Genomic DNA, 26,410 nt, shown 5'->3' on the forward strand with positions numbered 1-26,410 from the left:
TTAGCAAGACTGAAAAATAAAAAGCAAAAAGGGGTAAATTCTGCATTTGTCTGTTTAGACGACGGGAGTTCAGCTGCGAAATACGTGGCTGGTGTTTGTGACACTTGGGGCTATTGCGAATTTAGCATCATTAAAAAGAGGCAGAATGAAAGAAAGTGAAAAAAAAAAAAAATACGGATTTGTAGGCAAGCCCGGCAGCCCACACAGCCTCTGGCACGCAGCGTGAAGCTCTATCTTCAAAGCTCCGCAAACAAACATCATCCAGACAAAGGTCAGGAGAGCATGTGGCATTTCATGCGTTCCGTGCCCTCGCTGTGGCTACATATAAGTTCCGTTCCTTCCGTGGTTCTGATACGTGCCTGCGTCTCTGCAAGCATGTGGGCCTTTTTGAGTGTAACTGCCTGTGTTTGTGGGCTCTCATTTCCCCACAGGAGGACTTAGTCTGGCTGTGACTGCATCCTCTGGCACACTCGCATTAACATTTCATCCTGATTGTCTCTGTCAAAGTAATTCATCATCATCGACTAAAAGACTGTGACTGGAGCCTCCCCCGACTCCACATCTATCTCTCTCTCTTTCTCTCTCTAGTTTCTCTCCCACTTTCTGCCCCCGTCTCTGCTTCTACCCCTCGCTCCCTCTCTTGATGTTTCTCTATCTCACTCGTGTCCATCTGGCTCTTAAGATAAACACTTAAAGTCTGGCTCTCCTCACGCAGACAAAATATCTGTAAAGATGAGCGTAATCACGGTGAACTGCGCCGGTCTCGTTGTTTAGTACCAGTGACCCTCCAGCAGAACATATTCCATCTGTCTACCTCATTTTTCTTTACTTCACTCGTGCCTTTTTCTCTTTTTCTGTTATTTTTTTTTCGGTCCCCTCCCATCGCCCTGGCCCGGGATCAGATTGACAAGCAGATTATATGCAGGAGAAAAAATGTGATTAATGAGTTTAACGTAAATCAACTTAATGGAATTGGAGACACAAAATCAAGGGGCGAAGAGACAGAGGAGGAGAGCAGCAGGGTTGTTCAGGGTTCAGACAACCACTCAACTGGGAGGCACAGCAAGCAGGCCTCAGCTGCTGTCACACCGGCTTCGGAAAGAAGAAAGGGGGGATATGAAATGTCCTCCTTTTTTTTCCCTTTCTTCTTGTTTCCCTTATTCTGTCTTCTCAGACCCTGGGGTGACCTGCCACTCCCTCCCTTCAATATAGTTTTTTTATCCACCCTAATATGATCGCATCTAAACCATTACCACCACCACCAGCAGCAGCAGCACCACCACCATCTCTAATCCAAGGATGGGGCCCGTAGTGTCACACACGTGCACGCGCCTGCACACACGCACACCTTCACGTGCACACAATCACACAGAAAGCCTGCAAGACAGCATTTTGCAGTCTGCTTGCCGCAACAAAGAAATCTGTGCTTTGCGGACAGAGTTAGGACCCTCTTAAGACATAAGAGGATCATGTTGCTCATCCGGTAACTTAAACCATTTAACTGTTTGTGCATTTAATTCCACGAACATGCAATTTTTTTTTTTTTTTTTTTTTTAACAGAAAACAATGCAAAGGAGCTATCTGAGGATTAATGCTCTGATCTGGTTGGCTTAACGGAAATTCTCCAGCAGAATTTAGGAGGCCACTTATGAGAAAGGGACTTAAACAATCTTAGGGATCATGAAGTAGCGTTTGTTTTTCACCATGCCAGATCATTTAATTACTTCACAAGCTGCTCCTTTTCTCAGAAACCAGAGTTTTCTACTAGTGCTTCTTTGTATAATTAACTTAAAAGCTAAAGTGCAGCAGTAGGGATTCTCCCCAGCATCTAGTCTCATTGTTGGGATAGGATCTGAGGATTACAATCGTTAACTTAATTCACTGTAGTACCTAAATCTCTAAGAAGCATAATACAACAATGGGATAATTAGCAATATTGTTTTTTTTTTCTTTTTATGAAGTGCAATACAGTACCTTTCCTGGACGTGTTTCCTATACACATTAAAAAGTCATCTGGCTGCCTCTCCAACCTCCCTGCATTTCTGCAATCATGTGAGATATTGACTGGAACCACCAGTTACAATATAAATTTGTATCGTATCGTATCGCACTGGATACGATCGGATCAGATCAGGGAAAGAGTGTAATATCCAAAAAAGTATAATAAAGTAAGACAACAGAAACTATATAAAAGCAAATATGTTTAAGGCACTGGTTGAAAGTATCACATGTATGACATTGTATCATATCGTATCGTTTAATTTCATATCATATCTGCTAGAACCATGCTTTCACAAGAGATAAGAACTTAAACTATTATTCACAGAATTCATTACCGTGTGTGATTCACATTTACATACCGTGTGTGTAATCGCTGACTATCTTTGTTTCTTTCTCGGCGCAGGATGTTAATTGGTAATCACTGCAGTTCGTCAGTTTGTGAAGGAACCAATTCAGCGCAGCAGCCCAGAAGACTTCATATTTCATTTTTCATTTTTCTTCTGCAAAGATAAGCCATCTGTGAAATGATACCATGGAGGTTGGTTCTCTTGTGGCATATTAATGCGATGAATTAAAATCACACATTGACAGTTTAGGAGACAAGTACTAAGGATGGTTAGGAGGTGATTTATTGAAGGTATTTAGGTAGATTTGGCAGTGGGGTCCAGATTTATCTGCATAACTAAATATTTTTAATCAGCAGGGGATATTAATGTATTTTATGAGCACAAAGGAAAGCTGGTTTAATATCTGATATTATCAAAATCAAGTATGGCCAGCAGCTGTATGGAATATGTAATAAAAGCTTGTTTTAAGGAGTCTCCCTCTGAGGGGGTGAAGCAACAAGCATGTGTCATACTGAATCCCAGCCATTTCTCTAGAATCAGTCCAGGCCACACAGGTATCCCTGCATCTGACATGATTGCAGAAGCACACAGACATCTGCTTTGCCCTTTGACACCATTTCTACATCTGTCAGGAGACTGAAGCTGACAACTGAAATGCCGTCAAAGCTACCGCTGTGAAGTAAAATGACCCTTCTGTATTGCTTGGCCACAGGCTTCCCTTCTTGTTTGTTGGCCGGGCTGATGAGACTGGCTGCTGGACAAAACAACACCGACAGATAGCAGCGGCTAATCCCCTCGTGCCGTAGCAGCCGAGGAAAAAGCCACGAGGCTACGCAGCTGACTAACTAGAGGATAGCTGGATGGGCCCAGGTGGTAGGTTTCAAGTAAATGGAATCAGCAGAGACTTTCACATTAGACTAACCGACCCGCTGCACTTCAGAAGCTAATATTTTCTTATTAGTCTACTGCCATTAACACTTGAATCAAATAGCCCTGACCACCTTCTTATGAGTAGGGATAGGTAATAGTTCCCAGAAAAGAAAAAATGGCTGCAATTACTTTGGTAAAAAAACAACAACAAAAAAGAAAAACACAAACATAATTGGAAAATAAATATAATTTCTATGAGACATGGTTGGATGAGAGCCATTTCAGGACAGATTTGAGTAGACCATATAGTGTATTTACATGTGGCTCAGTACGTGTATAAAATGCATTAAGTGCATCATATTAATCCAAATGGACGGGAGATTGCAGAGGCCTTTCAGACATAATCTCAGGAAATACGACAGCACGGAGAGTTCATATCATTATCATAGTAAAAACAGTATCTGCTGCAGTGACAATTAAGCACAGTATAATATACTGTATAGGGCTGTTGTATAATATAGATTCAAACTCACATCTGTCTTCCATTTTTTTTTTTTTTTATAACCTGCAAAAACCAGAGCGTGGAAACAGACTGATGGACGTGACAAAGTAATTGCAGCCAGAGAGCATCCTTGCGTCCTTGCGCCAGTAGACAAAAACATTTTATTTGCAGCATACAGCTGTGCTTTCAGCAGGTGTTCCTTTTCATTCAGACTAAAACTGTGAGACCAAGTCTGTCTCAAACACTGTGCTTGAGTTTAAGCAATATCAAAACACAGCCATTTTTATGTTTTCTTTTTTACTACATCAGATTACCAAAAATATCATTCCCCCCGCAGCCATAGATCTCAGCCCTCATACGTGTGGCTTTACCAGCGTGTACAAGGTAACTGCTGTATTTGCATCTCGAGCTGAGAAGATGCAACAACAACGCAAGCTAATCCCAGCAATGTGCCTCAGAGGGCTTTAGCTCAGGGGAGGGACTTAGCAAAGAGGGAGAGGGAGAGAGAGGGGGCGAAGGACTTAAAGCAGTCATTGTCCCTCCAGGAGCAGATTAACTATTTTAAAAGCAAAGGTGACGTCTACTGCCGGCTTCGCCGCGCGGGCCAGCCAATGCTCTCAAAGACTGAGCGAGACCACGATTCTCCTTCTAATTGTTTATCTCTCTTTCGCCACTATGCGCTCTTCCCCCTTCACTTTCTGCCTTTATCTTCCTCACCTCGCTCTCCCTCTTTATGTACTCAGCCTTTCTTTTAATCAAGTAGGAGACTGGCATAAGCTCACTCAGAGCTGCTCCAGCAACAATCGGAATCGCCTGCTTGGGGAGCGGCGCCAAGACCATAATGAAAACGCTGGGCGCACGGGGAAAGGAGACGATTAAAAGTTATTATGCTGCTGCATGAGTGAATGGGAGACGCGGGGGCCGCAGGGGCTCTGTGTCCGCCGGGGGAGCAGCAGCAGCAGCAGCGCAAACGGGTGACGAGGAACAGGGGAGCGCATACATGGGGGGGGTTAGGGGATGACACTACTCGAGAACTTTGAGAGAGGGCGGAGGAGAAAGTAGGGCATGAGCAGAGAGAACTTGGTGAAAACACGAGGGCGCCTTGTGAAGAGGCGGAGGATGATGAGGGGTGAGGAGAGGAGGCACCGGGAGGAGTAATGAGATAAGCACTAGACTGGAGGAGGAGAGAGGGATTTGTGAAAGTAAGGGCATGGAAGGAGAGGGCGCTACACACGGGATACACTCGTGTTTACTCAAAGAGAGACAAAGACTGGCATGGAAATGCAAATAAATCCCCCTCGCCACCAAAGTGTTTTTATTAACTCCGAGAAACAGCGAGGAAGATGGAGCGAGGTTGAGGTAGATCTAAAAAATAAGAAGAAAAACAACTTCTCTCCAAACATGTATGAATACGCCGTGTGTATTGTAATGATTCGTCATGGAGTCATACTTTCCTTTCTCCCCTCCCGCAGCAAACTAGTGCTCTTATGTGATCTGCATAATGCATGAATTCTCTGTATAGACTGTCTTGGGAACAAAAAAAAAAAGGAGGCAGCAACAATAGAGAGCGAGCATGCTTTATGAATGTGTGCATAATATGTAGTTGTAATGAATTATTACATAAGCCCTGCTGTGCCTTCCTTGAATCACGAGGAATCATGTTACCTCGCGGTATAAAGACATCTAACCGTGAGTGCTCACTGAGAAGAAACATCCTGTTGATACACTCCAGCACCACTGAATACCCCCTGAGCATGCCCACACGCACGCACACACACCCAAACCATGAATGAACATGCCACACACCAACGCACACGAAGGCCTTCATGTCACTGTCTCTGTCATTCTCCTCATGCCTTTTTGTCTTTTTTTTTGAGTTACTCTCACACACACACACGCACACACGTACATCCGTAAGAACACAATCTAGCTCCATCATAATGAGGCCGTCACGATGAGGGAAACACAAGAGTTAACAGACAGCCATTCATACCGCAGAGTCGCCGAGTCTCCTCAAGTCTCTATCTGGCACTAACCCCAGTGTGTGTGTGTGTGTGTTTGTGTGTGTGTGTGTGTGTGGCTACCAGGCAGGGTGGGCCCCAGAAGAGAGGCCTACATGGCATGACCTCAGCAAGAGACTTTCCTCCTCCAGGCCGTGGCACTCTCACACACAAACACACACATACAGAGTGTTCCCAGCGTTCCTGGCAGCACCAGTCGACCCGCTCTGCTCCTCCACATCGTTCAGCTACTGTTTCTACTGATTCCCTCTGTGTCCGTCTTAATCTTTTCCTTTGCGATTCCTCGCGTCTACATTTGTTCCACCGGGGCGTAGTACGAAACAAACGTACGGCGCAAAATAAAGACGGAGCGTCCCGTCGTTTCACGAAGACGTGATGTTTCTCGGCTGCCAGAGCACATACGATTGGGCATAACATTAGGACCACCTCCCTAATATTGTGTAGGTGTAGGTGTGTGCCTCCAAAGCACTCGTCAGAGAATGGACATGGGTCTTCAGGCTTAGACTTAGACTTGGACTTAGTTTTAGATCTAGGGAATTTGAAGGCCAGGTGAACACCTTGTGCTATGAATTCCACTTCCAAAAAGCAGAACATTGTATTGTCACAAGATGCTCAATGTTTTTTACTTCTCCTGTCAGTGGTCATAATGTTGTGGCTGATCTGCAAATGCTTTTATTCTATGCCCATAGCTTCTGCCAAGAGGCTGAACAGCAAGAACGGAGACGATTCCAGTTTCCCTCTGTGTTCATGTCATTCATATCTTGGCAGTTCTATAGTAGCAAGAGTTGTAGCTTTTTCATCATCTTTTGCCACAACACAGTCATGTTATGCATTTTGCGTTATCGCCTCTCGATATCTTCACATACACGTTATTTGGATTCATTTCCTCGTAGCCTGCGCTTACGGCAAAATCTGAGATTTGCATAACTGCAGCGAGACGTGTACAGCGCCAAATATGTACGTTGCTGCTGCATAATTCATCTGCGTTAAGATATCGTCCACGAAGACCAAATATTAGAACTCTGAAAACAAACGTGCAGGTTAAATATGAATGAGATTTCATATGCGACGGAGAGGAGACAACATTTTTTTTTTTTCTTTTTTTTTTCTTTTACGAGGGAACACAGATCTTTGTTTGAGGACGAGCAAACTTTCTTGTGCATATTTGATGAAAAAAGCCCCATTCTCCGATCCAGATTCACGATTTGAGGCACACTGCGCGGATTCAACACACAATAAGACCTGAAATCAAGGTTGAATGGGGTTATTCTGCACGCGTCCAAATGACAACCCACTGCCAAGAATATACAATTAAGAGAAGATGTGCTCGGATAAGACGTTGGGGTTTTGTGCTAACGAAAAGAATGAATTATAGGTTGCCTGCATCACCCCACCCCACCCCACAGCACCACTATCTCCCCTTCAATCCCTCCCTCCTTCTCTTCCTTCCTTCTCTCTATCTATCTTTGTATATCAAAATGCGATGAGCTAAGAAACTCAAGAAGCAGCGTTGGGTGTGAAACTGTATCCCTCTCTGGGGGGTTCAGCCATTTTGTTGAATTTGCATCTTAACAAGCTTTCTGAGTAATTGAAAAAGTGGTGTCAGAGCCCAGAGTCTTGATCTCTGATATGGTAATTACCTTCCATTTATGCCAGAGACTTTCAGGGAGTCCTGAGATCCGGAGGCAGCAGCTGTCTTTGAGGAAAAAGCGTAATGACCTGCATATGTCTCCTTCGTCTTTGGAGCTATCAAAATGCATTTGGCTGGGCATTTCCATCTGTGGTTGACATCTCTGATTATAAGATCCAGTGAAGTTGTCTAATCTTCTAACAGCAGCAGCGGGAAGGAGGCAGCAATAAAAAATTTAAAAAAAAAAAAAAAGAATAGAGAGGGATGGGGATACGGGTGGAAGGATAGGGGTAGAACTTTCATGTGGTTTTACCCCGCTGGGTAAATGGGTTCCAGAAGCGAGTGTGCTGCACACACACAGCACTTAAGTCTGAGCTTTTGATGACATGCTACTGGTCTGGTGTGCGTGTGTGTGTGTGTGTGTAAGCTGGAAGACACATGAAGGTTGGTAATCAGTGACAACCGTCCCCGAACGTGCACTCTGATTCAGCACCATAAGATCCTTTGTGATGTAGGTGGTAAACTGACAAAAAAAAAAAGGAATTATGAGCCACAAATAAATTAAGAACTTAAATGAAACAACTTAAAAGTGCTTGTCACTGACTGAAGCGCACGCACAAAAAAGCCTGTAAATCACTACACGCCCCACACGAGTAATTAACTGAAACCTTGCATACTAAACTGTTTGAAGATGCAGCCCGACACTTCCACGGTGTTTGCTTATTTTTTCTTTACTGTTCAATATGAACTTTTTTTTTTAATCTTCTCAGATATACCGAGAACACGACGGCTGACGTACTGTGGGGCTGCTGCAGCTTTCATCCTTCGATTCGGCGCCATCTTTCATCTATATCTATGGATGCAGAAAAATGTCAAAACAAGTGTCTCAGAGGGACTGCTTCAAGAAAGAGAGATCTGACAGATGGATGTGTTTGTCTCTAATGTAAACATCCTATTCGGTGAGGGTCTGTGGATGTGTGTGTCTGTGGATACGTGGATATAATGTACACCGATCAGGCGTCTGCCAACAGGATATTGTTAGTGGAGGAGCCTTTGGGTCATATTGGTTGAGGAGAAGGGTCTGTGTGGATCTTCCTACAGATGCTTGATCAGTTTTGGATCTAGTGAATTTGGAGGCCAGGTCAACATCTTGTGCTGTTCTTTGTTTTTTTGTGTGTGTCTGTGTCAGGCTGCATCCTGCTGGGGATGACTGCTGCCATCAAGGCATGTCAGGTCTACGTCTAAGTGGGTGGTAGATGTCTAAGTAACACCCACACTGAAGCCAGGTCCTGAGGTTTCCCAGCAGACCACTGTATTGTCACAAGATGGTGAACGTGTCCTCTCTGTGGTTTTAATGTTGTGGCAGACGGGATTTTAAACACCAATAAGAAAAATCTTCCTCAGCTGAAGGAGTAACAGTAAAAGCAATGCCTGCAACATCTGCACGTGAAAATATATGAATATATATATAAACTGCATGTGCGCTTGACTTTCTGTGCTGCACATGAGGTATTACTTTCTCAGAGTCATCATCACCACCACACTCACTTGATCAGTTTCCAAGTCATTTCTCAGGCCAGCCACTAATCATGCTCAGACGGAGAGGAAGAAGCGGTGGAAGCGAGAGGAGAATGGGAACAAATTAAATGATCCGTGACACCTTTGGAGCGCCCACTCTCTGATTTATCTACTTTATGCCTTTAAGATAAACTATTAGTATTAGCTTCATCAGCTGCTTTTAGCAGCATAAACCGCCCGGATCTAGGTTGAATATTGGCCGAGGCTAATAGGCTAAAAGGCTCATAAAAACTGCTGCAGAGAAAAATGATCAAATTAAGGTTTTTACGGATATTTCTCTTAGTGGACATGATGGTTTACCCCCCTTTACTCCAGCCCTGATGTCCTGCGCAATGTCACCGCGGAGCCACGGTGCTAATTACATACAGGACATTATCCCTTCGTATACATGTAAGTCTTCCTCTAAGTCCCAATCAATACAGAGTTTGTTAAAGAGCCACTAATGTCCATGGCTCCATGCTTCGCAGACGCTAACGACTCCGCTCTGGATGCAGCTACGACAGCTGAAGACACCCAGCGCACTCTGCAATCAATACTTTCTCATACTGGCTCAGTCTTTTGCTCCCTGTCCATCTCACCATCTGTCTTACTGAATCTGTCCTTTTTTTTTTTCTTTTATCTCTCATGCCTATCTCTTCCTCCCCTTTCACCTCTGTCATCTAAGCTCCTTATCTCCCCCCTTTCTGTTGCCAGAGATGCAATCTCTCCCGGCCTCTTCGAACCCAAACACTTTCTGTGCCTCCCATCTCTCCAATCTGCACCTCTCGTGCATTCCCTTCCCCTCTCAATTATTCACTGTCCATCTCAATCTATTTCTCTCTGTCTCCTTCTTTCTTTTTCTCTCTCTCTCTCTACCCATCTTTCTCCCCCTCCCTCCCTCCCCCTCTTTCTCTCTCTCTCTCTCCCTCTCTCCAAGCCTGGGCCAACAGCTTCATTGTCCTTGGGTCGGGGTGAACAATGTCGTCCCACATGGGGCCCCAGTGCAGTCCCGGCCGAGAAGGCAGGGAGCACCAGAGAACACCCATAACTCAATGTTTCAACTGGGCTGCGGGATAAAGGGAAGCCTCACACATGGCTGACTATGTGGGTCAGCCTTGGATCATTTGTAGAGGAGGAGGCCAGCAACTGGCACCAGAATCCCCCACTGAGAGTGTGTGTATATGCGAGGGTGTGTGAATGAGTGAGCGGATGAGTGAATGAGTGTGTCGTATCTGCGCGCAGCCCGGTGGCGAGGCCCCCTCCAGTTCATCCCAGCCGGCTATTCTATGGGAAACCTGCTTCTTCTTCTCTGCGTCCCCCGACCGCCACCGCCACCACCGCCGCCCCCCCACCATCCTCTGGCCGACCGCACCCCGATGCCTTTGTGAACAGAGGGGGACAAAACAGGGGGCTCGATGGGGCCACCAATTAGTCCTCCCCCATGGGGTGACATGGCCGATGAATAGAGGGACCCCCAAACCGTCCACGCATATAATCTCAGCCTTCCCTTCAGAGGGTGCACTGTCATAGCCGCACAGATTCAACCTTGTTTTCAAGGAAGGTCCGCTTGATTTAAAGGCACGGCCCGCTGGTTCAAGAGGCAAGCATCCGGATGCCAGCGAGCCACTTTGTTGGGAGAATGGGATGGAACTTGTCCTTCTTGCTGTGTGCGAGGCATACAAGCATGGTTTCGGGAGGGGAAGGGGAAGGGGAAGGAGTGGGGAGGGGGGGTTAAGAGAAGGTGAATTTTTCCCATCCATCATCAAGTGACATAAGCAACAATAGCAACTTGGAATCCATTACCAAAACAAACAAAGACATAGCAGGAGTGTCTGCGGCAGGATCCTACGACGGAGGGACAGGCTATGTAAACTAAAGTAGTGATTGACTGGGCGCGGGGGGAACTTTTGAATGAACGGCCCCGTTTGCTAGCAGACCAAAACACATGTCACGGTGACGAGACGTCTCAATAGTTGCATTATCATTCCTACGAGCCCCTCACCCCGCCGCTTATTGCCACCGGATTAGCTTTAAAGGGATCTAATGATAATCATTTCTGCTTCATTTTACAGAAAAAAACAGGCTAATATCTCCCTGCGTGTACTGTATTGACTGAAAATGATCCAAAGTCATTAAATCTCGACATGAGGATTTTGTAATTTCTTAGCCTACGCACTTCTACTAACCTAACATTCAAACGTCCCCGATGTCTCCTCGTCTGTTTTGATTGACTTCGCATGTGAGATATTAGGCTGCGTGAAGCCAGCCCTCTCCGGGCACGCTAATACACACTAATTAATTAACGCGCACGCATATTCCAGGATTAAACGTGTCATTTTTTGCCGTTGATCACCTTTCTCTAGACCGACCGTTGGCAGAGAGCTCAGGGAACATTAGTCCAGGCAGAGAGCAAGATGAATGCGAGTTATTTGTGGACATGCGTTTTCTCCAGCAATCCTTTTCTCCTGCTGCTCGTCCTCCTGTCCGGTGAAATGAGCCCTGACAAGCCCGGGACAGGCGAAGCTTGCACAGCTACGTACTTCACAGCTAATTGAATTTTTTATTAAAAAAAAAAAAAAGCATTGTAAACAATCCGCTGTTGAGCATCATTGTGACAAGGTTTGCGTTTAACAATCTCATGTGTCACTGTGCCAGATGTAAAAAAAATATGATTCGGTTTCAATGCACACTTTCTCAGAGACAGAACTTCAAATCCCAAACGCTGGGGAGTTTTATTGAATACAGAAAAAGTCCCACTTCAGCTAAATGATCCACTCCCGAAGGTGATTTACTTTAAAAGAAGCAGTCAAAAGCTTCCTTCTGAACAGCGGCAACGCAGCGAAACAGAAAAATACCTTCTCTCCTAGAGAGGCACTCTTTGTTCATCATCAGCAGCAGTAGCGCTCCACCGGGCTATTTAATGCTTGGCTGCAGAGTCAGGCAGCATTTTATCTTTGTTTCACTTCACATACCTGAGGAATGCTTTTTTTTTTTTATTCCCAAATGTAACAAAAAGGGCAAGGGTCTGAGGGGGCTGTAATTCATGGACTACAATTCACCGCCTCTGTGTAACAAACACAAAACGTCTGGAAAAAGGTGCTCTGGACAGGAGGCCGGTGGTGTCACTTAAAGCATTTTTTAGCTGGACACCTTTCACACTGATATTTTATTACCACACAGTATAGTTGGGATGCCATCTGAAGGTGAAAGCTGCAGGGTAAAAGATGCTTTGGGAGGGGGGGTGGTGGGGGGGCTGCGAGGCGATAGATCATTGACTCTATGTTCCCACTGAGAGATATAGGAAGCACGGGGCAAGCAGCAGCAGCAGCAGCCAGCGCCTTAAAATAGCTCCACCGATTGCAGCGCAGCTTTAACCCAAATAACGGGCAGGCTGACCAAGGTCTGCAGAGGTCTGTACATTTTTGATTAGCTTATAACCTCCGGGTAAGACTGGAGACAGAAGAGAGATTTCATTCTGAGGAGATAGAGAAACGGGACGGGACTAACCACCCGACTCCCTCGGTCTGCCTCTGTGGCCTTGCCCCAGTCTCTTTTGAACTGGTGTTTTGGTAAGAAAAAGATCAGAGCGTGAGGTGAAAATGCAGCCCACGCACAACAAGTCGATGCGTGTGTGTTGTGAGCTTGTGTGTGTGTGTGTGTGTGTGTGGTGAATCTCAGGCTTCATCTATCACATCTGTCAGGTTGGACCTACCTGGTAATGGCTTCAGGGGAATGTCAGACCACCTTTCAGGCGTACACACATGCACGCGTCTCTGTCTAGTTAACGCTTTTAACTTTGTGTTTTTTGGATAATGAAGTAGACTGACAGCTCCCAAGACAGGATTTAGCTTCATTATTGGGTATGTTATTAACAAATGAACTGTGCGACACATGCAGCAATAAATCTTCCAGTTTAGTTCTTTGTTTTTATTCCACCTGCGAAGAAGTTTGAACCCGCTAGAGGGGACCCTTACATAAATTTAAGTTAAAGTCATAGGTCTTCAACAGGGGGTACTGCAGGGAGGTCGCAAAATCTTTGGCTGATTAGATATTTTTCATATATTTTTTTTAATTTTCTCCTACAAATTTAAATTTCTTAACATGAATCCAACTTATTTTAGTAACGGGATAAAGGATAGTTTATTAGAAGACGAGTTTAATATAGAATACATATACGTAATTGGCTGGTACCTACTTAATCTCTCCATCAGTTTGGGGGTCCTTGGTCTGAAAAACGTTGCTTTAAGCTATCACTTTTGGATGCATCACACAGAGCACCATCGTTTTTCTCTGTTCCCAGTTCTACTTTAACACAAACGTGACAATGTTGTGACCACAAACAGTTTCCCTTGATAACAAAGATCCTTTTAAGGAAACCGTTTTTGGTCAAACTGTTATCAACCCGGATCTAGACAGAAAGGTCTTCCCATGCACCAACAGGAGGAGATATCTAGACATGTCTAATGAATTTACTCGTCTTTTTTATTCATTGTTCTGTTTCCATATTTATTATCATTGATTGGTGTCAGTGAGACAAGGTTTTCTGCACTCTCCAGTACATAAAACATTCACTTATCTAAGTGAAGAAATCCCTATTTTGCAAAAAAAATTTACAACCATGTTTTCCCCCCGCAGAGCAGCAGCAGCTTTTTTCAGCAGTTATCTTAATGTGGCTTAATGAGAAAGTACCAGACTCAGCTTTTCCCTGACCCAGATAATAAAACAAAATAAGAAAAAAAAATAAAACAGCAGATCAGTACGCAATAAACCACAAATAGAACAGTAAGTAAAAATGAAGTAAATAATTAGAAAGATGATGACTCCGGACAAGCTGGCTCATTAGTAAATCAGAGGAATCCATGTTAATGTGCGGCGATTTCGCCAATAAGGCTTTTCCTGTCGACTAAACAAATTCCAGTGGAGAGCAGCTTCTGCCGTAATGAAGCATCCTCTCTTTTCTTTCTTTGCCTACGTCTCTCGCAATTTTTCTCTTGTGTTTGTGCCCCACCGCCCTCGACCGCCCTCTTCCCTCTTCTGCTCCTTCCTGCGCTAACCCTCCTCTGTCCACCCTCCTCTCAACCTCCACTCCTCTCCTCTCCTCTCCCCTCCTCTCCCCTCCCGCCCTCGCTTGCCTTTCTCAGGGTCAATTAAGCTACAGTAACTAAACAGCAGTGCACCCTGTCACATTCCATCCCGTCCCCCTCAGTGAGTGACTACAACTTTCTCTAAAACAAACGGGCTTTGAAGGAACCCGCTTCAGCAGCTATTACCATATGAACAACTCACTTCCTACCGCACAATGAGCTACCTTGACAGACCTTCTGTGGCCTCAGGCTGTCCTTCGTAAGAACTGTTATTAATGGGGTATAAAGAGGGGTCTGTGTGCAGGTTGTCCACCCTGTTCTGCCTCCGCTGCTGCTCCAACCTGGGCCGCCTGCCTCTGCTTTCCCAGCGATTGCAAAATTCATTTCACGCGGGGCCGACGGGTGCAGCGAAGACACTCACACTCGAGGCAATGAGTACAGAGGACATGAAACATGTAACAAAAGCTTTGATGTGCACACAAAATCATGCGCGCACTTTCAACTACCGGCGCGCAACTACTGCGAATGCGAGAGGCCAACCTCCACCAAAGGCAGATCTATTTCTCTTCTCCGCATCCACCCCCGTCTTCCTCAACAACGGGCATCCTCGAGACTAAACAAAAAAACCCCGTCGTTCTTTTACATATTTTAAAGTTGTTGTCGGAAATTTTCGTGTAAATACATTGTTTGCTGTGGACGTTTTTCCCACATTTGCTTTTCAAAAGGCTCACTGGGAAGTTGGACCCTTTTTCTCGGAAATATCCTCTTGTGCGCAAGAATTTGTGCGGTTTGTATAGAGTAAATAGAAAACCTGGGTAATGAGCATGAGCCGCCACACAGAAGCCGAAAAAAAGAAGAAGAAGAAGAAAGAAAAAAAACAAGACAGGCAGCAACAACCAGAAAACGTGGGCCGTAGGCATGTTTATTTCTGTTGGGCATTTTAACATGAGGGTCTATGGGGACTGACTTGCTTTTTGAGCAGTTTCTGCAGTTTTTAGCCTTGGAGCTCGCCACTTGCAAAAAGATGCAATTAAGTCTTCCGTGAGGGCTACAGTGAAAATCCAACGCATGAGCTGTTACCAAATATGTCACAGAGTTTTCCGTTCTTGAGGGGAAAAAAATATCTGTATATTCAAGGACAAACTGTATCCGGGTAACATACTTCCTGTGAGAAGAAATCTAGATCTACCTGCGGGCAGGTAGATCAGCTTTTTCTCGTGACCCGATACCTTCCCCTGCATCTCCGTGTCGCCGAGGTTGGGGGAACAGACCTGCTAACGTTTAAAAGAACGGCCGTATTGACTGAAACAGGAGGAAGGAGGAAATATCATATGATTCGGCCAGGCACCCAACACATGTTTGTTTGTGTTATCTATGCATTTGATCTGTTTAGAGGAGGAAGTTCAGTTGAATGGCTCTTTGTGATATAGCTTATTGCTTACATGCGCGGCCTGCGGGGCAGGCGGGCGAGCAGGAACACAATCAGATAGACTCACTCAAATCCTTAAACGACAATCAATTGAACCGCGCTCTCCTCTGTCTAAACATGACGGGCGAGTTCCGCGGCGCGTTTAGGATACAGAACGAGCAGAAGAAGACACCCTGCAATCAGATCCACCTACGTCACGCTGACACGAGAAGCCCTTCAATCCCCGCCACTGCCAAAATCTATACTTGAGGGGAAAGCCGTGCTGCTAGAAAAAAACATGACTCAGTGCTCTTAGTTTGGCCACGATCTGATGTTAACGCTCATGAGCATATTGTAACCGAAAGAAACTGTAAAACAACAGATGGTGCGACAAAGTGTTATATTATGCAGCAATATTGTAACATACCTTGTTTTCGTGCTCCCAGTTGAGTCGTTGGGAACGGCGGTGCCAAAAACAATCAAGCCAGACAAATATGCGTTATGAAATTTGCTAGTCTCTCTGTGACAAAGGCATTAGGCTGATTAGATTTTAGCTTAGCACAGTGAGTGCAGATAAAACACACACAGACAAAATATACGGATACAATCTTGAAAATCTTAAAGATGTCTTGAATATATATGATGAAAATTACATAAACGTTGAGATTTAATACCAATTCTTGAAATTAAATTCACTATTTACAGCTTATACGGCCTAATTAGTGGTATTATTTCAGTAAAAGATTAAAAAAAAAAAAAAAAAAGCGAAAATACCTAAGGATTGCCGTCATATAAGAAAAGCATAACTCATAACTTAGAGTCTGGAACCGGTCCAGTCGCTCAATCAGAATAGTGGCCAATTCAATTTTCAGTGGGCCACCTATGCTCGATTCATCCGTTAATTGCTCCGGTCCGGGTCCCACACATCCCAGCTGACCCCTTTCTCATCATTAAATTGTGGTCTCCGGCGAGCATCTGACGCCAACAAAACAAAGAAAACCTGAGTCAGAGAATCCGGCTCCTCATGGATCAGATCTTCATCTGACCACAGAGTCATCCGACTCCCCGCGCATGTCTGACCCATCGACACTCGATACACACAATCCAGCCCAAAACCCCCGATAGTAGACACCAGAGACGGACGCGCACGCAACGCAAGCCCACAGCTTAGCTTGTCTTCAACCCCGAGGCAATGTGTGCTTCTCCTGGACGTGTGCGTGGCGCTTGAGGTTCCGTCAAGGATACGAGTTTGCCTCCGCCTCCGCAGGTGTGCGTATAGATTTGTGCGTGCGGGCTCGCATTTCCTGATAACTGTCATATAAAAGCTTGTCAAAAGCTTGTTATCTCTCACAAGCACTTGTTCATCAAACTCCGCCGTGAAACCCCTCGGAGGTAGATAAAGTTCCATCATCTGCCAAGTAATAAAATACACTATTTGTTCTCTTATACAATTGGCTGCAATACAGGTGCGCTCCTCTTTGTGTCCATTTGAGAGATAGCTATCAGTTAAAAGGGTAACCAAAGCCTCTTGACTCGTCACCCCCCACTCCCCTCCCTCCCCTTTCCTCTGTGTCCAGCTCTTCATTACATCCCAGTGTGAATATTATCTCTGTTTAGTTCTGTTTACGGAAAGCATATGGAAGGCCTACTGTAGTCATCAAGCTGCTCCTGTGACTAACTTTCCCATTATGGTTTTCTTACCGCACTCTCGTGACCTCATCATATGATGATGATACTTAAGCACATTTGAACCATGAGTTGAACCCATGATAGCAGCAGTTTCACCCGAAAGAGGAAATCAGCGGGCATCTGTGAGTAGAGGAAAGACATGCAGGGCAAAAAAAACAAACAAAACAAACCAAAAAAAAAAAGTATTAATGCTTCTATTGATTACGATCTCGCAATCCGCCTCTACAGCCTGCTTAGATGTAACACAATGCATCCCAGGGAATGAATAACCATTGCTAATGGCTATAAAAAGCTCCTGAGAATCAGCTAACATTCTAGCCACCAAAATCAATATCTCCCCCAACCACAATCTTTATTTAATCTCAATATAGTGGCACAAGGAATTAGCGATGAAAAGCGAAAGAGAAATCGCTCACTCAGGAGAGAATAGGGGCCTCTTGCTCATTTTGGATTATCCGAAATGGACTCAAGGGCTGTAGCCACGTCATCACACCCATCCAAAGTTCGCATGCAACAAGAGCACGTTAAACGGCTGAGACTGATTCACCCATGCTAAAAAATCCACTCTGTTGCTATCCGGTAAGGTACGTGGGATAAAAATAGCGCCACTCCTCCTCCGTTGTATCATCCCCGACTCCAGTCATTCACGGAGACTTCCACACAACATTTAATGAATTAATTAAAAGCATCTCCCCTGCGCTCACCCCCTTCCATTCAGTTGATGCTGTAGTCACAGCCCAGACAGTATTTACTATAGTAATTAGCCCGGTGTTACAAGCATGGAAATCACCGTGATGAAGGAATAACTATCTGGCTGCCTCCAGGGTGGGACAGGCGACGAGAGCGCTGAAACAGAAAGTCACGCCTTATTATGCAAGTGGTGGATGTAAGAAATACAGTGTCCCCAGGTAATTGAGGCCATGGACGCTGCTTCTTGCAGACAATCACGCTGAACAAGAGATACTGCTGTAAAGTGGAAGTGAAAAATAACTGAAATCCTGCAAGGGTGCCCCATGTCATAAGCATATCGATAGTGCCAGAATAAAACATCAGCTATTCAAATGTTTAACAAAATGGGACTGAGCAGGCCACACTATAGGAGAGTCAGCAGACTGCATAGAATTGAAATGCAATGCATTTATATGGTGTTGAAATATGTTGTGCCCCCCACTGTGTGATAAATAAAGGATTATCTTGTCTTAAAACTCCGTAAAAAGTTATAAAAAGGTGGAATCCCTGTTATGCGCTAGATTCTACTGGATGTATTTCAAGCTTTTTATTTAAGGGCTCAGCTGTCACAGGTTTACTGGCTTTAGCTTTGGCTTTGTTGGGTTCACATGCTTATGCTTGCTTGTGCATGCTTGTGAACAAGTACCGACGTCCATTTTTATTATTGCTAACGACATCCTCATTCTTCACGGACTTGTAATGACATCAAACATGTTTGCCGGAGCTGTTTGTCTTATCTTTGTGATTGTTCATTTACCAAAGTCTGGGTGACCCAGACTTGGACGACTTCACTAATACAAAGCACACAGACACACACGCTGACAAACACACTCGCAAGCACACACAAAGTCCTTCACCTGTTAATGTGTGAAACAAATGACTAGCGCGGCGGCGCCAGAGTGAACACACAACCGTATCCCATCTTATCAGCCGCCTGCATGAAAAGCTGTTTGTTCTAGATAGAGTGTGCAACAATCAACCAGTCTGAGAGAGGGAATTCAGCTGGCCCTGGACGACTGCACCTCACAGGACTGAACAGAGAAGCAAATCCAGCGCTGCATGGGGGAAGGATGAGGATCAAAGTGAGGTACAAACTGAATAACAGCAACAGGCCATCAGCTCAAGGCTCCAAACTTATCCCAATCTTATCTAGGTCAGAGCTACACCTCCGAAAGGCTTATCTCACCTACTTCCCTCGCTGCCTGATTTCTCTGTTGTCATGTGTAGTGATGTAATGTACTGTAATTTTGCAGTGTAAACCCAAGATCGAGACCAGGCAGCAGGGTCACAGGTTCTTTTGTGAAGAACTCACAAAAGCAACTATATTTCCTCAAACAGAGCCTCACTCTATCCAAAAACTAACGCCCCAAGTCTTTCTAGTTCTTCATTAACCCTTCCGCTATAAATGAGACCAGCTGGGAACTTGGTTGAGAACACTAAAACCTTCAGATAGGGACATAAATGAAGCATAAAACACACAAGGTATCTTTGCAGGTTTGTATAAACAGTCATTCCTCTGCAATTACAGCCGAAGTATGTAAATCATTAACAGATAGCGGGTGTACATAGCCTCACTTGACACAAGGCGTTCCTATCTAGTTACCCGGCTAGCATTACTAGACTAGCTAGCATTACTAGATGTCGTGCATCCAGGGTTAGCTCACATGCACTGTGGCGCACATGAAGGAGGATAGGGTGGAAGACAGAAACTGAAGATGGGTGACTAATGAATTGGCTTTCTTTTGTTTTTTCCTACCTGTCCAGCAGCTGACACCAGCAGCGCTACAGTGTTTATGCAAACAGGATTTTGTGCTGAGAAAACACACGGACTCTATTAATCTCCCAAAAAAACTGAAATAATTCTCCGTTATGATGTTTGACCAGTTTTGACTCATCAAACTCGCTTCAGACGGACTGGGCGAGTCGCCACGTCTTCTCACTCAGACTCCAAAGCCAATTAAATAATCAGGGCTTCGACTGCTGTATAACACCGCGATCAATAAACACAAGATTCCTTGGTCAGTTAGGTGAAATTAAACAGATCCCACAAGGAAGGAGGAAAGAAAAAAAACGCACGGACTCTATCAGTGAAACAGATGTGATGGTCCCAGATTAGTCGAGGATGGGAGTAGATCAAAAGACAAGCGTTTCAGTATGCAGCTGGTGCGGTGGCCAATCAAACCAAACTGCAGCGGAGACCAGAACAGGTCTCATTACAGATCTCTCCCTTTCCACACGCACCAATCGGTGCATACATGAACAAACAAGGCGACAGCTCGAACACGTGCACGTAGCCTCACACACACACCTTCACAAACCCGGAGGCGATCACCTCCTGAATAATACAGTCAGCAAACCTTAACAGGTTTAGAAAAGCAAAGACGCTTTTCAACAAACAGCATAAAAGGGCCCCCACTAGACTGTGATGAATGAATCAACCCGTGCATGCCGTGAACATTATCAGAGTGGGGGGATGAATGAATACATTATCATGCAGGGCACAATTTCGTTTTTTTTTTTTTTTTCCTGCCTCACAGCTTGTCTGTCTTCCTGCCTATCAACCTGCTCGGCTGATTACCTGCCCGCATACGCGGCACCTTTTGTCAGGATTAAAAGGAGGATGGAACGGGCCGGGCAAAATATTAGTTTTTCACAAAAATATCATTTCGGAAAGGAGATGTGTTTGGCGTCTTCGGTTTATGTGGCCTGAAACCTCACTGCCTGCCTCCCCCCGCTAACAGTCCAGGCTCGTTCTATTACTCCTTCTGACAGGCTGTCTTCCTCTAGACCTGTCTTCTTAAATATCCGATTAGCTCTGAGAGCCTGTGCATTCCTCCATGCCCACTAACCTACTGGATATCTGCATGACTGTCTGGCTGACTGTCAGACTCATTGGTCATTTGTGTCTCTGCCAAAATGTTTCTCCTATGAAGGACACGCATATAAAACAAATTCTCACAAAAATAAAAACAGGGTTATAAAAACTTTACTGGAACTTGGCGAGGGTAATGTTCAAACTTGTTGTGTCTGTGTTATATCTTTGCAAATAAAGCATGATTTAAGGATTTGTTTCATATTTTGGTAAATTCACTCACTCAATTCAGCAAAGAAAGAAAACTAGCTAGCAACTATATCTGCCTAACACAACTTAGCAGGCTTCCAAATAAAATTACACAGTATTTGTTTAATCTGTACACGAAGTAAAGTCTTTTGTTGGGTGCGACTGAATTACTGATGGCCAAGAAAGGGAATTTGTTATAAAAGCACAACATGGCGTATTACACTTAAGTTTTTTTGTACGGATTAGTCAGGTATTGTGTTCTTGTGATAGAGCCGGTCTCGCTGTCCCCATTATTTCTAGAACGGATCTAACCGGTTATACGTGTATCCTTATATTCACTTAACTCACATGAGTGGTAAATTTCATTCCGACTCTTAGCAAGAAATCGAATTAGTGCATTTTGCAAAATTACGAATGCTTCCTTTTTCAGATAAACCAAATGGCCGGCAAAAAAAAAAAGAAGAAAAAAAAAGAAAAGTAAAAGTCAGCTGACATGAAGTATGAGCTGGGAAAACTCATCAATTTAACCAAGACCACAAATTTCCCCCGAACTTAACCAAGTGTTTTATTCATAGCCTAAATCTAACAAATCTAACTAACCCTGGTGTGGACGTCCCAGGCTGGCCACCAGTCAGTTTGAGCTCCTGTCTCTCACTTCAATGCAATATAAGGATTCATGCAAAAACACTGCACCTGACGCACTATTTGGGAATGAAAATGAAAGGTATTTAAATATGTTTTATTGGAGACAGTGCTGCTTCCCTACTTGTCTATCTGCTAGTCTCCTCATTTTCCTATCAGGTCTTCTTCTTCTTCTTCCTCCCAGTGTCAGCTCAGGCTGCTGTCACACCATACATTTAATCAGTCCAGCAGCCCTGCCTGTACCGAGCAGTCTCCATGCATGTGTGTGTGTGTGTGTGTGTGTGTGTGTGATGTGAGTGGGCCTTTGTGAGGCCTCCCCACTCAGCAGAGTGATGATAAGTACTCCCAGCCCAGCGCTCCGCATGAGCTGATGGACAGACAGGCCAAGAACACTGGGAGCCTTGTGGCTGGGTGTGTGTGTGTGTGTGTGTGTGTGTGTGTTGTGGTGAAACGGGGGACGAGGGAAGGCTGCTGGGGACTGGAGTGTGCGCCTGGTGTGTGAGGCTGTGCGCGCGTGTGTCTGCGTGCGTATCTTTTTTCAACAGCCGCGCCACCAGGCCATGCCACATGGCTGCAATTTGTTCATTAGCTATGTAATAAATGTACACACACACACAGAGGTAATATTGTTCGGAGTTCTGCCTGATTGGATTCTGAAATAGAGGACCCTCCGGGGAATCACTTGTAGTCTGCCAGCAACTGTGACCAAGAGAAGGCAGATTTTTAACAAGGGCTGAGACGAAACTAAGGAATCACATGCAGCCTGTGCGGGTTTTCTATTCGCTCTGGAGTTTGTTTTGCTGACTCGCATTGTGGCTAAATGTTTATGTCCTAGAAAAACTGCAGGTCACTGTGAGGATTTAGTAGAAGTCTCCTGGAAGTAATTAATACGCAGCCAGGGCCAGTTGTAACAAATTTAGATCATCATAAGGGTTTCAGTTAAGCTTGCGATGGTTGCTAATAATCACATCATCCGCTCTCTAGGATACCAGTGGACGGCGTTTGAACTGAGCTCGTCCCGCCAGGCTGGGGGCCAGCTGATGCATGCTCGCTTCACGAGGTAGTAAGCAATATTAGATTATTCGAAACTGCATCCTGCTGACACATAATTTGAGCAGAAACGTTGCTGTGGAGAAAATCCAGAAACATGGATAATAAACTAAATCTGTCTAGATTCGTTTGGCCCCGGCCCGCGAACCGGCGGTGGGGGCTTCAGAGAAGAAGCTGCTTGTTCCACATTCAGCGAGGCTTATAGCCTCTGGGAGTGTATGACTGCTGCTCTGCCACGAGCATACAGATCACCTTACACACTGGCTTTCCTCCGCTTTGATGACTGACGCGCATGCACACACACATAGCTAGGCATGCCTTCCTCTGCAAATACTCAGGAGGCACTGACATGCCAGATTTGCACACGCACACACACGCGCCCCTCTACTCCATCCCCCACATGGATTAATTCACCTGCTGCACCTGAGTATGCGACCACCATGATGTCACCTGCAATCCCATCACTTCAAAGGCACAAAACCACCTCAGAGCCATTAACACAAAGAGCAAACGCGCCCTCTCACTTCCTCCTTTGTCCCTCTGTCCCCTAATGGCAATTCCCCAGCAGAAAGTCAACACATGGCGAAGAGAGAATTACATAGTGTAGTCTACAATCAGGTATTTTTGGGCTTCTGCCCACTGGCAGCCACTGCATGCATCGCTCTAACAATGATGACCTTTTTTTTTAAATTCCTCTTCAGTCTCTCTTTCATGAAAGAAACTCCCCTGGCGCATGGATTTGTGTGCACTTAAATGCGAGCACGCACGCATTCGAGGTGGTTGCACGCAGTCAAGAAGTCCGTGATTACAGTGCTGCCAGTTGCCAGGCTCTCCAAAAGCTCCCACTGGAAATACTCTCAAGCTGGGTATGATGTGATGAGACAAGGCGATAATACAACCACCACATTAGTGCACGGTTGGCCATTAAAAGACCCAGATGAGATTATGAGGTCATATGGGAGGTACAAAGTCTATCGCCAAAACAAGAACCACTTCTGTGGAAGCAGCAGCGCACGTTCAGTATTCTCTCAGCGCAGAGGGCAGGAAATCTCGGCGTGGAGAGAAAGAAAACAGGACGAAATCAGGGAGTAAGGGAGTGAGATGAAAACAAAGAGACAAGGACAGAAGGCTTCGGAGATAGCGAGGTATTCCCAGCCTTGAAAGATTTTCATAACGGTCGATTTTGTACTAATCCATCATTGAATAACACATGAATTCAGCATGATTTACTATCAAAACATCCAACTGAGCATGAAACGGGAGGCCCGGGCCCGTCTTCCACCTCGGCACCGCGGAAGGCTACTCCATTGTAAAGCAAGGTGAAATAACATCAGCTCAATGTACTGTAACACGCTCAAGATACACCAGCCCCATGAGTGTGCTATTCGCAAGATGATGCCTACTGTGAAAATATTCTTCGACTCTCTTTAGGGAGGAGGGAGCCGAGAGATGAAGAGGCAGTTTGTGTATGTGTGAGAGAGATGCACGCAGAAGGAGGTTGAGGATTTACTGCTGAGATAAAAATGGAATCCATTTTGGTTCTTGAAGCACTCTCATCCACAGTGTGAGGACCTGCTCAGTGTGTTAGCCTGCCATTGCTCTTTCAGTCACTTCCCCTCTTTCCTCCACTGCTCTGTTTCAATTGTTCCTCCTCACCCACAATATACTGTCTATTTAATTTCCTCCAGAGTCAAACTTCCTTTCCTTTCCTTTCCTTTCCTTTCCTTTCCTTTCCTTTCCTTTCCTTTCCTTTCCTCTCCCTCCTCACTTTTCCTCTCTCTAGGCAGCCAGGCACCCCAACACTGTCTCAGGTCCTGAAACTATGGCAACGGAATGAGAGAGCAAGCGCTCTCTATGATTAATAGATGAGAGATGCAGTGCCAATCGCTGGGGCCTGGGGAGGAGGGACAGATGCACTTGAACAACGCCACGCAAACATGCACGCACAGTCGCAGAGAGTACACACAGTGAGTGCACACTCTAAGCCCCCCCCACACACACACACACACACAGCATCGCCACCATTAGACACCCTCTGTGCTTTGTGGTGCTATACGCACACGCAGAACACAGGAAGGGGGTCTGACTTAGTGCGCCAGCAGAGAGACACACAGTGATATATTTTATCTGCAGTGTTCAGAGGTAAAGGAGTAAATGAAGAGGCGGTGGAGATTTCCTGTTGCTTAACATCCACATGACACACACTTCCTTGCTGGTTCCCAAACGAGCAAAACTAACCACAGAACTAACCACGGCAACAGCAGAAGCAGCAGCAGCAGCAGATGCGGCCCTAATAAGTCTTATCGGGCTGTGGCTGTGTGTCCATGACTCACAGTTGGCTTGTCTCACCTGCAAAAAAAAAAAAAAAAAAGAAAAGCGCAACAGCAGGACGGGAACTAGGACATTGTATTTTGACACTGTGTACCACGATTTATATCATCCGATCTGCAAGCACAAGACTTGGCTCTTTTCAAGGCCAGTCATTCACCCACCTCTCAGGAAATGGCACAAAGCCCTGATGCTTTTGGATTATCCCTACAAATGCATTTCCTTTTCATTCCATTTGCGTAATGACAGGCAACAGGCGAACTCCGCAATGACAGAGGTATTACCGCACGGTAACGGTGCACATTGCAAGCGTTTGACATTAAAGGAAAATCCACTCGGCTGCGCATGTGGCAAAGTGAGGCTCATGAAGAGTCTTCTAACACTTTCTAATTCACTTTAATTTCTAACAACAAACCCGTGCCAATGACCAGCAGCCAAAACACAGACAGGCACTCCTCGCTAGACTGGACCACTCGCGCTTCTGGCTTTTTTGGCATACAGTGCGCAACACGCTCAATCAGTTATGCTAATATGACGAGTATGAAGAGTGTTTAACACATGGGTGGCTGGGGACGCGCTGCAGAGTCATTTCTACGCGGCCACTATGGATTACGTATAAGTGGGAGAAGGCAGTCAGTTAGAACAACACACCGAAAGTTGGAAAGCGGAGCCCCCCTTCGCATCCATCCAGAAATAACACACTGAAACAAGTGATTAGCGAGTGATTACACTTTCAATGAGCCATGCTGTGAGCACAACGCTGGACTGTACGGCACGGTGAACCAGAGGTGTTCATACTAGACTGAATATCATTTATCATCGTGTAAAAAAACGTGATTGATTTGCTGCAACTTAACCAGAAGGAATGGGGGTAGCGGGCAATTAAACCTCTGGCTCTTAAGATCTAAACACACAGCTCCACTGTCTCACCCTGTATAATATTATTCAGTAAGTTTAGAGGCATTGTCAGATAATGAGTTCAACTTCAGAGGGCCAGAGAACTCATAATCAACCAAAAAAAACAAAAAGAAGAAGCAGCAGGGGGTTAAGTAGAAAAAAGAGGGGGAGTTGTGCATTTCGTTAAAGCAGGTTAAAATATCGTCCTGATTCATTCTTCATTATTTATTTGCTTGGTGAATCACAGCAGACGCCCCCCCCTGAATCTGAAAAGCGCAGCTAAATTCGGCAAATGTGCCTCGTAACATCCGTGACGGACAGTTCCATTAAAACGCTGACCCGTGCTCCCAAACCAAAATGTGCTAAAACACATGCAAATGATAATCCTTTTTTATTTCATCCCCCGCCCCCCTCCTCCAATGCTCCACCGCCGTCGCCAGGTTTGTCGCTCGCCATTGAGGCGGTGCAACGGAAGCAGGAGCAATTTGGAAAGACGTGGAAACCGGAAAACGGGTTAATCATCAATAAATCACATTGGGATGAGTGAGATGGCTTGGATGCTTTCTTGTACTCTAATTGTCAAAAAAAAAAAAA

The 26,410-nt window shown here is 45.1% G+C and overlaps 1 protein-coding gene across 5 annotated transcripts in view; it reads right to left on the reverse strand.

Moving 5' to 3' along the window:
- sema6a (sema domain, transmembrane domain (TM), and cytoplasmic domain, (semaphorin) 6A) overlaps positions 1-26,410 on the reverse strand; it is a 99,024-nt gene that overhangs the window by 69,866 nt on the left and 2,748 nt on the right. Inside the window, exon 2 of one of the 5 annotated variants that reach the window (XM_047590903.1) lies at positions 2,361-2,501. The exons of 3 other annotated variants lie outside the window; for them this stretch is intronic. The gene's annotated coding sequence lies outside the window, so the exon portion shown is untranslated. Of the gene's footprint in view, positions 1-2,360; positions 2,519-26,410 lie in introns of all 5 variants that reach the window. One more of the 5 variants, XM_047590902.1, reaches the window with a different exon arrangement.

This window comes from Mugil cephalus, chromosome 8 (genome assembly GCF_022458985.1).
Source record: "Mugil cephalus isolate CIBA_MC_2020 chromosome 8, CIBA_Mcephalus_1.1, whole genome shotgun sequence".
Classification (NCBI taxonomy): domain Eukaryota; kingdom Metazoa; phylum Chordata; class Actinopteri; order Mugiliformes; family Mugilidae; genus Mugil; species Mugil cephalus.